This window comes from Pteropus medius, unplaced genomic scaffold, assembly GCF_902729225.1.
Source record: "Pteropus medius unplaced genomic scaffold, Ma_sr-lr_union100, whole genome shotgun sequence".
Classification (NCBI taxonomy): domain Eukaryota; kingdom Metazoa; phylum Chordata; class Mammalia; order Chiroptera; family Pteropodidae; genus Pteropus; species Pteropus medius.
The window spans coordinates 16762098-16774300 of NW_024349796.1; the positions used below are offsets into that span (position 1 = coordinate 16762098).

The 12203-nt window shown below is 45.8% G+C and overlaps 1 protein-coding gene and 1 pseudogene across 10 annotated transcripts in view; both read left to right on the forward strand.

Moving 5' to 3' along the window:
* Positions 1-12203, forward strand: part of NEK7 (NIMA related kinase 7) — a 95304-nt gene that overhangs the window by 9972 nt on the left and 73129 nt on the right. The window lies entirely within an intron of this gene.
* On the forward strand, positions 4326-4443 carry LOC120619338 (uncharacterized; annotated as a pseudogene).

A 12203-nucleotide genomic window follows, 5' to 3' on the forward strand; every position in this document is an offset into this window, starting at 1 on the left:
GGCTGGCGGGTGCGTGTGCTGCGGTTCTGTTCGCCTCACGCGCCTTCCTTCTCTGTCGGTTCCTTAGCTGTGCTCCCCGCTTTCCCGATGGGCCCCATCCATTCACAGGTCGAAGAAAGATGGGGGGCGTTGGTAGGTAGCTGAGAGTGAGTAAACAAATAATCTAAACAACACCTAGCTTTATGCTTTTGAAAACATTTCAGCTTTTGTGACTGGCGGAGCTGGGGGCACAGGAACAAGCGACACCGGGCCGTGTTGCCTGGCCGGCCCTTTCCATCGGCTCTGCGCGGGACCCGATGCTTTCGGCCTTGACCCTGACTTACCTTTCCAGGTTCATGTCTTCACCCTTCCCTCCACTTCAGTCACATCTGAGCGCTTACCGTTTTCTGGTAAATGCGGGCCCTTTCTGGCTGCCCGCTTTATCTTTTCTCGCTGCTTCTAGGGCCTGTTTCCTGCACTTTGGCTCTTCATCCTCAGTGCATTAAAACGGCCTCCATTAAGGCTGTGCGCCAGAATCGCAAAGGAATGTAAAGCAGTCTTCCTCTGCTGCTCCGGGCCTGTAGTGCTTACCGACTCGTCCTGTAGTTGTGCTTGTCTCAGCGTCCTTCCTGGATCGGAAGCTGCTGGAAGGTATGAATCACGTCCTGTACCTCTCGGTTTCCTGTAAGGCCGTTCTTGTCGGAGCTGGCCACTCGGCCTGGCAGGTGACTGCAGCCCAGCGATGGTCCTGGGCAGAAGGTCTGGGCAAATCTCGGCAGTGAGAGAATGCCCAGGACGTCGAGCAGCTGCTTACAGGGAAGGGTAGGATGGGTGCCAGACACATACCCCTGCGAGGCCCGTGGACAGGACCTGGTGTGAGGGGGCCTCGCATGGGACACAGATAAAGGTCTGATCAGCGGCCGGTCGCTGTCAGGGTATTTGGAGGCCCCGTCTGAGAACCGGGCTTTGTGTCTGATTTCTGAGTTTCAGGTCCTGAACGACCTGAGTGCCCAGTGAGATGAGAACCAGGACTGTGGAAAGCAGGGGTACCAGCCATGAACTTGGGAATGGGGAGGGCATGGAGTCAAGACAGACGCGTTTGGCGCTTAGGTGCTGGTTGGGGCTTGGGCAGCAAGGAACCAAGAACTGAATTCTTGAAACTAGGACGTGAGGTTAAAGCAGGGTGAACGGTCACATTTAATCGATTTGAAGCTGACTCACTGAACTGTTCATCATCTATCGCGCGTATTCCCGTTCCTTAGAGGCTGGGCCGTCCCTAGTTCACGTCTAGTGGTCTGGCTTTCCTAAAGGGGTGCCAGCCTCTCTGCACGTAAAAGATGTTTATTTGCCAAATTAATTCCATTTTGACGTTCTAACGAGCCCTTCACGAAGAAAACATCAAACCGAGTTACGCAGGAAATAACTAGCTTATACTCGAAATCATCCCCTTTTTAAGAATAATTGCTAATTGCAAATTGATGGGAGATTATTCTGTGATTTGTAGCCATCAAATGCTGGCTCGGAGAAAGGTTGTCCCACTCCAAAGTAGATACATTTTATTTAGTATCTTTTCATACTTTTCATTGCTACAAGTTTAAAAGAACAACTGCAATGTCAATAATTATCTTTAAAAACAAAGTACTTACGAAGGGCCTGTGCCAAACGGGCCGAAGATACAATGTATCTTCCTGAGTCCAGGAAAAAGCTTACAGGAGATTAACCTGGGGGGTACCCAAGGTTGCATTCGGAAGGCCTTGAACCCTGTGCTGAGGAGACGGACCCTCTCCTCTCCTGGGAGATGATCGAGAAGAGTTGCTTGTACCTTCGTGTTTTTAAATGTCGATTTCAATAGCAATAAAAGCTGTAGTACTTTGATATCTCTTCATCTGGTTCTTAGTTAATGGTGAATCAGGAACCAGCACGAAAACAGATTTGCGATTATTCTATGGGGGCCTCAGGTAGATTTGTTAAAAAGTGGATTAAGATAAATTTGGATTAGGAGATGTATGAAGAAATCAAGTTTAGACTTGAGAATCTAGACTTTAGGATACTATAGTATAGTTTAAAACTACCAAGAATTATCAATTATCTAGTCTAAGACACTGATCACTAATAAATAAGTTTTCAGTTTTTTCGTGAAGCCTCTCAGGTCTCATGTGAAATCCTAGGTAGCTTCATCAGCCTAACATTATGTTTGTCATTCTTACTATTAATTTAAAATAATAACCTTATTCTTTGGATGCTATCTCTGTAGACCTGTAGCTTCCCACGGTGAGTGTGCCCCAGTGAGCACACCTGTTTGCAGTACATACGTTTGTGTGTGAGACGATGCGTGCACACAGCGTCTGTGTACAAAAGACTGAGAGGCAGGGCACGATGGTGTGGGCCACGGTGAAGCATTTCGCCAGGGTTTGGTGACACTTTGCTTGGCAGCTGCCCCGGTGAACTTGGCATAATCCAGTCAAAGACCAGCTCAGTTCTGTGACGTCAAGAAGAACATAACAGCGATTGGATTTCGTTTCTCAGAAGTAAATTTTAAAGCATAAAATATAACCATGATTTGCCTTGTAAGTAAATACATTGAAAATACATCGAGGACCATTTGGGGTAACTATGGATTAGTGGCTTTGATGTGTTTGTTTTTTCCCTGTCTTAAGTTTCTCTTCATTATGATTTGTGTTCGAAGCCTGCGCAGGGAGGAAGATTAAGCCAAACCAGAGACCTGGGTATTGTTCTTCTTTGTGTTTTACAGGAAGGATGGTCAGGCGGAGGGAGAAGGCAGGGGCTTCAGCAGAAGTTAGAAAACACAGTAGATTTGTTTTGTTAAACATCGATTATGTCCTGCCAACCTAATTTTCCATTAAATAGATTGTCACCGTGACTAGCTCTGATCCTAAGAATGTCACGAGGGCCTGGCTTCGTGGAGGAGCTCGCTGGCAGGGGCACCGGAGGACGGAGCTGCGGCATGATGATCCCGCTTTGCCCTGGCCTCCCTTCCCTGTCTAGTTTTAGGGGCATCGTGAGAGGGAACTTATAGGAAATCTTTTAAAACTATGTTCTGGTTTACTGTAAGCCTCATCAAATAAGGGATTGGCAAGGTCAGGAATAGTTAGTGCATAGATCAGTGTGTGCGGCCAAGTCCATCACTGATAGGTGTGTGAAACCAATGAATAAACCGAGCATTGATAAGCTTTCTTATAAGGGTAGAATGTAAAATCATGAGCCAATTCGGAAAAACCTATTACATTTTTCTTTATTTTATGTAAATGAGAAATGTTTTTTTTCCTGATGATTTTCTGTTAGTAAGGACTTGTTACAGACCAAAGGCTGTTAAACAAATGACCTCACAATAAATAATTCATACTAACGAAAGCGTTCCCGAGGACCAGCCTGTGTTCCATAGGGCCTCGTCAGCTTGGTCGTGCTAGAAGTCACTGCTATGAATTATTCAGTACGACACGTTCAGGAGAATGTGTCTTACGATCGGGTTTGGACGATGGGTCCGAGCTGTTTATCTTGGCTCCTTCTGTGTGTCGGTCTTTCTCTGTGGATGGTTCTAGTTCGGTCGCTGTGATTTTTCCCGTGTTACCGCTGGATGGTTTGGCTTTAGCTGCTGCGTGAGTGACTGAGTGATGTGCAGAAGCGTAAGGGACACCCCGTTCGTAGCAGGGCCCGTGCCCCCAGCGAGCCTGAAAAACAAGGTCTCTCTGGAGCTTCCTGGGCGGCCTCCTCCCAAGGGACCGAGTCCATCACTGATCCTTCACACCTGCACAGGGCGATTCTGTAAAGATAAGCGGAGGGATAGTATATATGGCAGAATGCTCCCTGCATCTGTGACCGAGATGACGGGGTGACCCTCGCTCTGTCATCATGCCGTGCTCTGCGAACCTGCCTTCATCAGGGGTTGAGGCCGCGTGGGTTGGTGCAACTGGCCTTGACGCATTCAAATGTGGGTGCTTGTGCGAACTTGAACCAGGTCCTGATGGTTAGACCTGTATTCTTTATAGCCTCTTGTTTTCCAAATTTGCTTGTACAGCAAGTATTCGTTGGACCTTAAAATGTACTGGAGATAAAGAAAAAATGAAGAAACAGACTCTGCCCACATGGTGATTTCTAGTGAGTTAATGGGCAGAGGGACAGGTCGCTGATTCAGTAAAGTACACAAGGACAAACACGGAGGTGTGCTACGAAGGCCACCAGGGTACGAAGCAAGGTCGTCCAGGTGGCTTAGCCGAGGAGGATGTGTCAGCAAGATGGCGCTGCCTGTGTCAGGGGCACGTGGGTGTGACACAGCCTGGCATTGGGGGGAAGTGTGAATGGTTCATTGGAGTCAGAATATAGACTTAGTCTATGGCCACGCCACCCTGAACAAGCCCGATCCTGTCTGATCTCGGAAGCTAAGCAGGGTCAGGCCTGGTTAGTACTTGGATGGGAGACCACCTAGGAAGACAGGTGCTGTAGGCGTAAAAAGTAAAAAATAAGGGATTGTAAGCTGACAACGTCCTTGCAATCTGTGAGGTCAACCAAGGATTGTCTTGCCTAAAAAACAAATAAAGAAAAGAAGAAAGAAAAAAGAAAGAAAGAATATAGAACTCATGGGGCAAAGTGCTGGGAATTAAGGAGCAAGGCTAAAGAAACCGTGCTTCACTCATTACGGGCTTTAAGCAGGAGTGTGTCATCATTAGGTTTCCATTTTAGAGAGGTTATTCTGGGGAGTGTATACAGTAGGAATTACATGGTCGAAGTCAGGAGCAATGACTGATTGGTCATCATCATAGCAAGATTCACGACGGTCTGGGGTGAGTGGGCTCAGGCTTGGGAGGTGGAGTTAATAGGAGCTGGTGACTTACGTGGAGGTGAGGGAGTAACGGACTGGTGTGGCCTAGGAACTCTCTGGGGTGACTGGGTGGCAATGACATTCACTAAGAAAGGGGTACAGAGTAGAAGGGATTTGAGGTATTCCACGGATTCTAGACATTACTGGTTTGGCTGCCAGCCAGGCGGAGAGATCCAGTCGAGGTGGAGATTCTGGAAGTACCGCTTCATAAATCATGAGTATGTGGGAGCTGGGGTATGTGCCAGCCGAAAACGCATGGTTATTGATTTAAATAATCAAGGGACTAACCATTTAAATGAACCCTGAACAAGAGAATCAGCAGAATTGCTTGTATTTTGTGTGGAAATGGGAAGCAAAAGCAGAAACACATTTCTTGATCATGCCTTTGTAGTGTAATTCACATTGCTAGCTTGATTTATTTCAACCAGTAGTCAGCGGTAGTCAACACAGACACAGTTCTGAACCAATAATTGTTCAAAGCAAATCTCCAGAACTAGTATCTAAACCCAAGAAATTGGAAGGGATCAAAGCGTTCTCTTTAACATCACGAAATGGATACTAGAAGTCATGGAACAATGACTTCAGGTCTGCGGAGAACAAAACAGGGCTGTGGCTAAAAAATTGTATACACAGCCAAATGATTGTTCCTGTGTGATGGGAGGGAAGGTCGTTTTCGATTTTTAAGGGTTAGAGAAAATGTATTGCATGTGCGCCCTTTAAAAAAATTACTTATGGCATAAAAGTCAAAAGGAAAGAGTTTGGGAAAGGGCCGTCTTTGTTCAAAAGCTCTGGAAATAAGCATCGAGACAAAGTAAATGTGGAAGCAAGACGAAACAGTTGTGCAAAGTGGGAGTAGTGCAGAATCCAGCAGTAAGGGAGGGCGGCAGCCCCCCTCCCGCCCCCCGACCGAAGCGCGGGGGGCGGAGTCTCGGCTGAGGAGTGCAGGCCTGCTGAGTCCTTCGCTAGCCCGGATCTGGTGGTGGAGCATAAGATGGATTTCATTTTTCCTTTGATAATCAGCCAAAAACTGGTTAAAGGAGGACTTAAACAAACAGACGTCGCCATTAGTAGAATTTAAAGTAGAGAAGATGTTTGTTTTGTAGGCAGCCAGACCATAGTAAAGGAGGCCGACGTGGTCCATATGGCAAGAGATGAAAAAATAAACAAGAAAACAAAAACCAAGACTATGAAAGGCAGGTATCAAAACAATTCACACAATGTATTCAATTTCTCTTGTGTAAGACTGACTCAGTCTAAAAAACAATCCTCAACTGTGTGCAACTTTCAAAAGATACATTTAAAACCAATAAACCTAGAAAGGTTAAGAGTGAAAACGTGGGCCAGGATTTCCAAGGAAAACAACAGAAAAGAGAAGAGTAGTGATATAAATTCCAAAGAATTTAAGGGAGAAAAGCAATAAATAAGATAAAGAACAGGTTTTAAGTTGACTCAATGGGTAATAACTAATAGACCAACAGCTATGGAGGAAGCAAAGTTATCTGAGTTGCCTTCGTGACAGACTTTTAGCCCAGTTCTAAAATGTTGACTTTTTAAAATTCAACGAATGGAATCTTCCACTTCATGCCCTTGGGTAAATATATTCTCGGTACCAAAGATTGGAGCGAAGGAGAGCTAGTGTTCCGATCACACTGTGCCGGAGCCGCGTCCAGCAGGTGTCAGAGTTCTCTGGGCCGCGGGGCCGTGGAGCCCAGCTGAGACCCTGACAGGTCCAGCCCAGTATTCGTTTAGTGTTTTATGTCACCATAAACCCCCTCTTTTTTTTTTTTTCTGTCATGGAACACCGATTAACTTAAGGGATTCCTGTGTTTTAAAGAGCAGAGTTTGGAAAATACCTGTGAATATTGGTGCACAAATCTGCCATGAAATTAAGACTAGTGGAACAGAGTCACCGGTCCCGACCGAAATGGGCTCATCTGAGCAAGTGAAGATAGTTTAATAGAAACGATCTGTTACGCCATCTGGCCTCGCCTGGTTCAGTAGGAAAATTGTACGATGAGCTTAGTAGAGCAGAAAAGCATTTCCTATCATTTGATACCTGTCCCCTTTTTTTAATTAAAAAAACAAAAAAGCCTCTTAGGAAATTGGGACTATAATTTGATTTGGAATATAGTCAATATCATAATTTATTGTAATTCCATAGAAGTTTGTCTTCTTTCTTCTTAATTGCTATATTTTAAGCTCTTTAAGGGTCAGAAATGAGTTGATTGTTCCATTTTCTGTTTGTCCTTTCTGATACAGGACCTTGCATTTCAGGCATTCCATAGCTGTTCATTAAACGAAAACATTATTTGGAAGCATATATTTATGTAATTTTTAGATTAAAATGGGTTTTAGAAGAAATACTTTTTCTTCATATCAAATATGTGTATTTTTAGGTTTAAAATGTGCACGATTTTTCATAACTGAAATAGATACCGTTCGGGACGGAACTTTGTGTTTCTTCATTCACTTATCCAACCGGCTTTGAATTCTTAAGGTAAATTTAAATTTGGTCTAACAGTTCATTGACAGGAAATTTATATTACTGAACAGTAAAGGGGCATCATAAGTACTGTTTTGAAAAGGATCGCCCCGATTTGTCACGGCTGCATAACATTCCATCGCATGCACGCACCACAGTGTCTTTATCCCCTCATCCCTCAGTCGACGTGCACGCTGTCCCCACGTCTTGGCCATTGGAAGTAACACGGGGTGCAGATGCCTTTTCGAGTTAGTGTTTTCGTTTCCTTTTGATGTACGTCCAGAAGTGGAATTGCTGGATCAAATCAATGGTACTTCTTTTACTAATATTTTGTGGCTCCTTTTTTACTGTTTTCCACAGTGACCACACCAGTTTACATTTCCCGCAGCGGTGCCCGAGGGCTCCCTTTTCTCCACATCCTCGCCAGGAGCCGTTATTTCTCCTCCTTTCGATGATGGCCATTCCACCAGATGTGAGGCGGGAGCTCATTGTGGTTTTAATTTCTGTTCGGGACTACGCGGATGAACCTCGAGGGTATTTATGTTAAGTGAAATCAGTCAGGCAGAGAAAGACAAATACTGTAGGATCTCACTTATTTGTGGAATCTAAAAAAACAAACATGTAGAAAAACAGCTCAGACTCGTGGTGACCAGAAGCGCAAGGTGGGGAGAGGGGCGTCGGAGGGGTGTGGCCTCGGGCACAAACTTCCAGGTATAGGAGAAGAGATAGGGGCGTGATGGGCCACATGATAAGGACAGTAAACACAGCTGCGTGACATACAGGAACATTGTTACGAGAGTAAGTCCAAAGAGTTCTCACCACAAGGAGAAAACATTTTTTTTTGTTGTTTTCTTCTTTCCATTATATTGTGTCTATATGAGATGATGGATGTTAGCTAGCCTATTGTTAATCATTTCGTAATATTTGTAAATCAAGCCATCATGCTGTATGCCTCGAACTTATACAGCGATGTATGTCAGTTATTTCTCAATAAAACTGGGGATTGTCCTGGCCAGAAGTATTATTCTTGGCAAAGTAAGATGCATAAGAGGACTCATAAGGGCAGAATCCTTCGCAGAGGAAAACCAAGGATTGGGTGACCTGAGGCTTGCTCAGAAGTCTCCAGGATGCGGTGGCGTTTTGAGCTGAACACAGTTTTTCTGTGGTTTTGAGAACTCTCTCACAGCCCATGAAACCTTAGCCTTGAACTGTGGCTTTACAGAGCTTGAGAAAATTTTGTTCCTATGCAGATTTCTGCAATCCTTCAATTTCCAGGAAGAAGCTGTGGTTACATAGGGCTTGGTGTGTTTGTGTGCATGTGTGTGCGTGTGTGTGTGTGTGTGTGTGCGTGCGTGTGCCTGTGAGTCAACACATACAAAACAGGCTGGGCTTAATACTGATTTATGAATCAGGGAATCTGCGTTCTATTATTTTCTCCGTATGTCATCTTGGATAAGTCATATAACTTTTCTCTTTCGAGTTTTTCATCTGTAATCTGGAAATTATTTCCCACTCACTCCGCTGTGATGTTTTGAGAAGTTACCCATGGAAACTTGAGATGTCAGTACACGTATTGGTACGCATTTTGCTGGCAGAGTTCACGTAAACATAGAATTTGGAAACCCTAAAAGTCATGGCAATAGGGCACCTTGTAGATTTTTTTCCTTTTTTATTTTGGGTTTTCAGTTAAAAATTAAGCATGCATTTGTAACTACTATTGAAAAGCCTTTGTATTACGGAGACAAAATTAACTAGTAGTGCCATTAGAAAATTAACTAGTTCTGTCCTAATTAAAAATCAGTATAGTGCTAATATTTTACTTATTCTAAGTAATTTATTCAGGACGCACACTGCAACCTGTTATTTGAACTGTATAGCTATATGAAAATATGACGAAAGAGGTTTGGACGCGGTATCTCTTCTCTGTAACAATTTGCTGGAGGAACGGGCAGGCTTTCCGTTACTTGGCAGGTGGGTAGCAAGGGCGTTGAGAAGGCAGGTGAGTACCTGAGCCCGCATTTGCCGGGTGGCGACAGAGTCAGGGCTAGAAGTCATCATTTTTATCGTTACTTAACAAATATCCTCCCTTTGGATATGGCATTTTCTTGCTGGTAATTATGACCGTATAATAATTTTTGATACATATCATGATCTTTTAGGGAGGTAGTCAAATTAGGTGTGGCTTTTGCTTACTGAATTGAAGAACCACGATGAGAACTCGTGTGGACTGTTTTCAGTCCGAGGACATAATTTTTTCTTTGAGAAGACACATTTTCAGGCTAATTAAATTAACATTCATATAGTCATTTACTAAAAATAAAAGTGTGAATAAGTAATGGGCTTATAGCTCACACGTTTTTCAGTGTTGATTTGTAATAGGAATAACTGCATAAAATACTTCATGAAATAATTCTCTAAGTGTAAATGACTGCCTTCTTTTTTAACGTAAGAGAAATATCAATATGGAAAAGGTTAAAGGGGGCTAAGTCGTAAAACCGAGAATGTCAGCTATTTTATATAGGTTTTCCATTAACTTTAAACAGATGACAGTCCCTGTGCTACTTCGATGAGATAAATAATTATAAATTTCAATGTTAGAGAATTACATTACACCATCTGCAAATAGTTCAGAAAACAACAAACCCAGAAGCATTAACTTAGTTTATTTGCGAGGTCGGCCGGATGCTTGCTGTGTCATTCGAAGCAAATCAAAGCTTTTTCCTTCTTGGTATTAGAGTTCAAGCTCACTGGCCGCGGACCGTTCCGTGCTGGCGCAGTCCCCCATGAAGATTTTCGTGAAGCCTGCTAGGGCTCCACCATATGTCACCACTGAGCCTCTAGGGGGTGGCTGACTGATCTCTAGCCCCCACCGCCCCTTGTCAGGAGCTATCCCGCTTGAATCAGAATGTCAGTCACGCTGAGTTTATGCAGCATGCCTTGTTGTTCGTTTATTGCAGAAGAAGTTGGAATTAAGTGGACTTTTGAGACTGAAAGGGACTTTGGGGACCAGGTAATCTGATACCTGAATTTGCTACTTGACGTAACGGAGACTCAGAGATGGGTCAGGCGTGACAAAGCAAGTTCTTGGTAAAGTGGGTTAGGTCTTGTATCCTCTGTGTCATGGTCCAGCGTGTCCCCCCTAAATCATTTGTGTTCGCGAGACTCTCCTCAACGACACGTATAAGATCACCCAAGAAGTAAGAAGCAACCACGGCAAACACACTCCGAGCCTGGAGGGCTGCACGCCTTAGCTTTCGGCGGTGCCGTAGGAAGAGGTGACTGCTCGAAACATTCCATGGTGGACGGGTCCACAGACTGACTAACAGTTAGCAGCACAGAGCGAACCAGCGCCTTGAAAATGACACGCGAAAGGGTAAGAGCTTGACTCGAAGCAGAGACCTTGTTAAACTTGGCCAGATGATGAAACAGCGTTTGTTAGGACGTAGAGCTTTGTTTTAACACACACAAAAAAACAAGTAAAAAGTGTAATTTTGTAATGTCTGTATTTATTTTTCATTCATCTTTATTTTTATTGTTAACCCACCAAATGTGGGTCGGTGGTCTTCCTCACGCCTGCGTGTGGAGTGAGGGGAGCGAGACAGCCAGAGGGGCGTGGCAGGGAGCGTGGCGGCAGGTGTCGGCGGCAGGTGTCGTGGCAGCTCCTGCGTGGGGGGCTGCGTGAACGTTTCTGACACAGAACTGTAAATCCTGGAAGAATCGGGTGTGTGTGACCCGATGGCCACCGTTCAGTTAGCGAGGTGTTCTGCGACACTCATTAATGACAGTCGCGCCACTCCGGGTCGGTTGGTATTGCTGTTTCGTTGCGTGTTAAGTACGAGGCCTCCTTGCCCTCTGCTTACAAGTGGACAAGGGCGTTTTCATTTCTTAGACTTTGAACTGGAGAGAGAGAGAGAATGGGTGGAATAAGTGTGTGTGCGTGTGCGTGTGTGTGACAGAGGGAGACGGAGAGGGAGAGGGATCGGGATCGAGCTCGATCGGTCGATGGATTTGGGAGCGCGCCCGCTTTCTTAAAACAGCCTGGGGTAATGGTCACGCGTCGAGATGCGCGGGTGGTGTTCTGGTTGGCGTCTTTGCTGCCGGGCCCGTGACTGTAACGTTGCAGTAGAACGTGATCCGGCCGGTGGGCCGCAGTCGTTCACGGACCCTTGTGGAGGTGTCCCGTGGAAGAGGCGTCAGGTGGCCCCGGGCGGTTCGGAGGCATCCAGAACAGCCTTCGTGTTGAGACTGGACAGCCCTGGCTGAGGGTGTCGTGAACAGTCTCGCAAGGCCCTTGGTGCCTCCAGCGTGTGTGGTGTCGCCGTGCACCGTGGCTGTGGGAACCTGGGGTCTCGTGGTGGCAGCGGGCTCCGGGACTTCCTGTGGGAACAGAGGGAGCGGCGCTGGGCTCGAGGGGAGCATCGGGGTGGGCGAGAGGAAGGTTTCTAAAGCTCAGACGTGGCCGGTCTGGCAAAACGGTGGCACGTGAGGTTCTGATTCATCCTCCTGACAGCTGCCAGACTGGTATTTGTCAGCCCAAAAGCCACCTCTGAACGGCCGACCTGAGAGCCAGGCCTCGGAGCTTGCGGCGCGTGGCCTGGAGCTTCAGTCTTGTCTGGGTTCTCCGTGGCCGTGCCTCTGGTGGACGCTTCTAGATACTTCTCGGCCAGGCTCCGCGCTCCCTGACGGAGGACGCGTCTTTGTCCTCTTTGTCCTCAGTGCTGCCTGCTTCAGACAGGGGCTCGAGTACCTTCCTGTGGGGCGGATCGGGCCTCACTTGGAGGCAGAGGAGAGCAATGAGACGTTTTTAAACAAAAGAATGATGTGATGGACGTTATTTTAGGCTGATTCCTTTCATTGCAGTGACTCGATTATTATGCACATTAGCCTTCTAAACATTATGCTCTG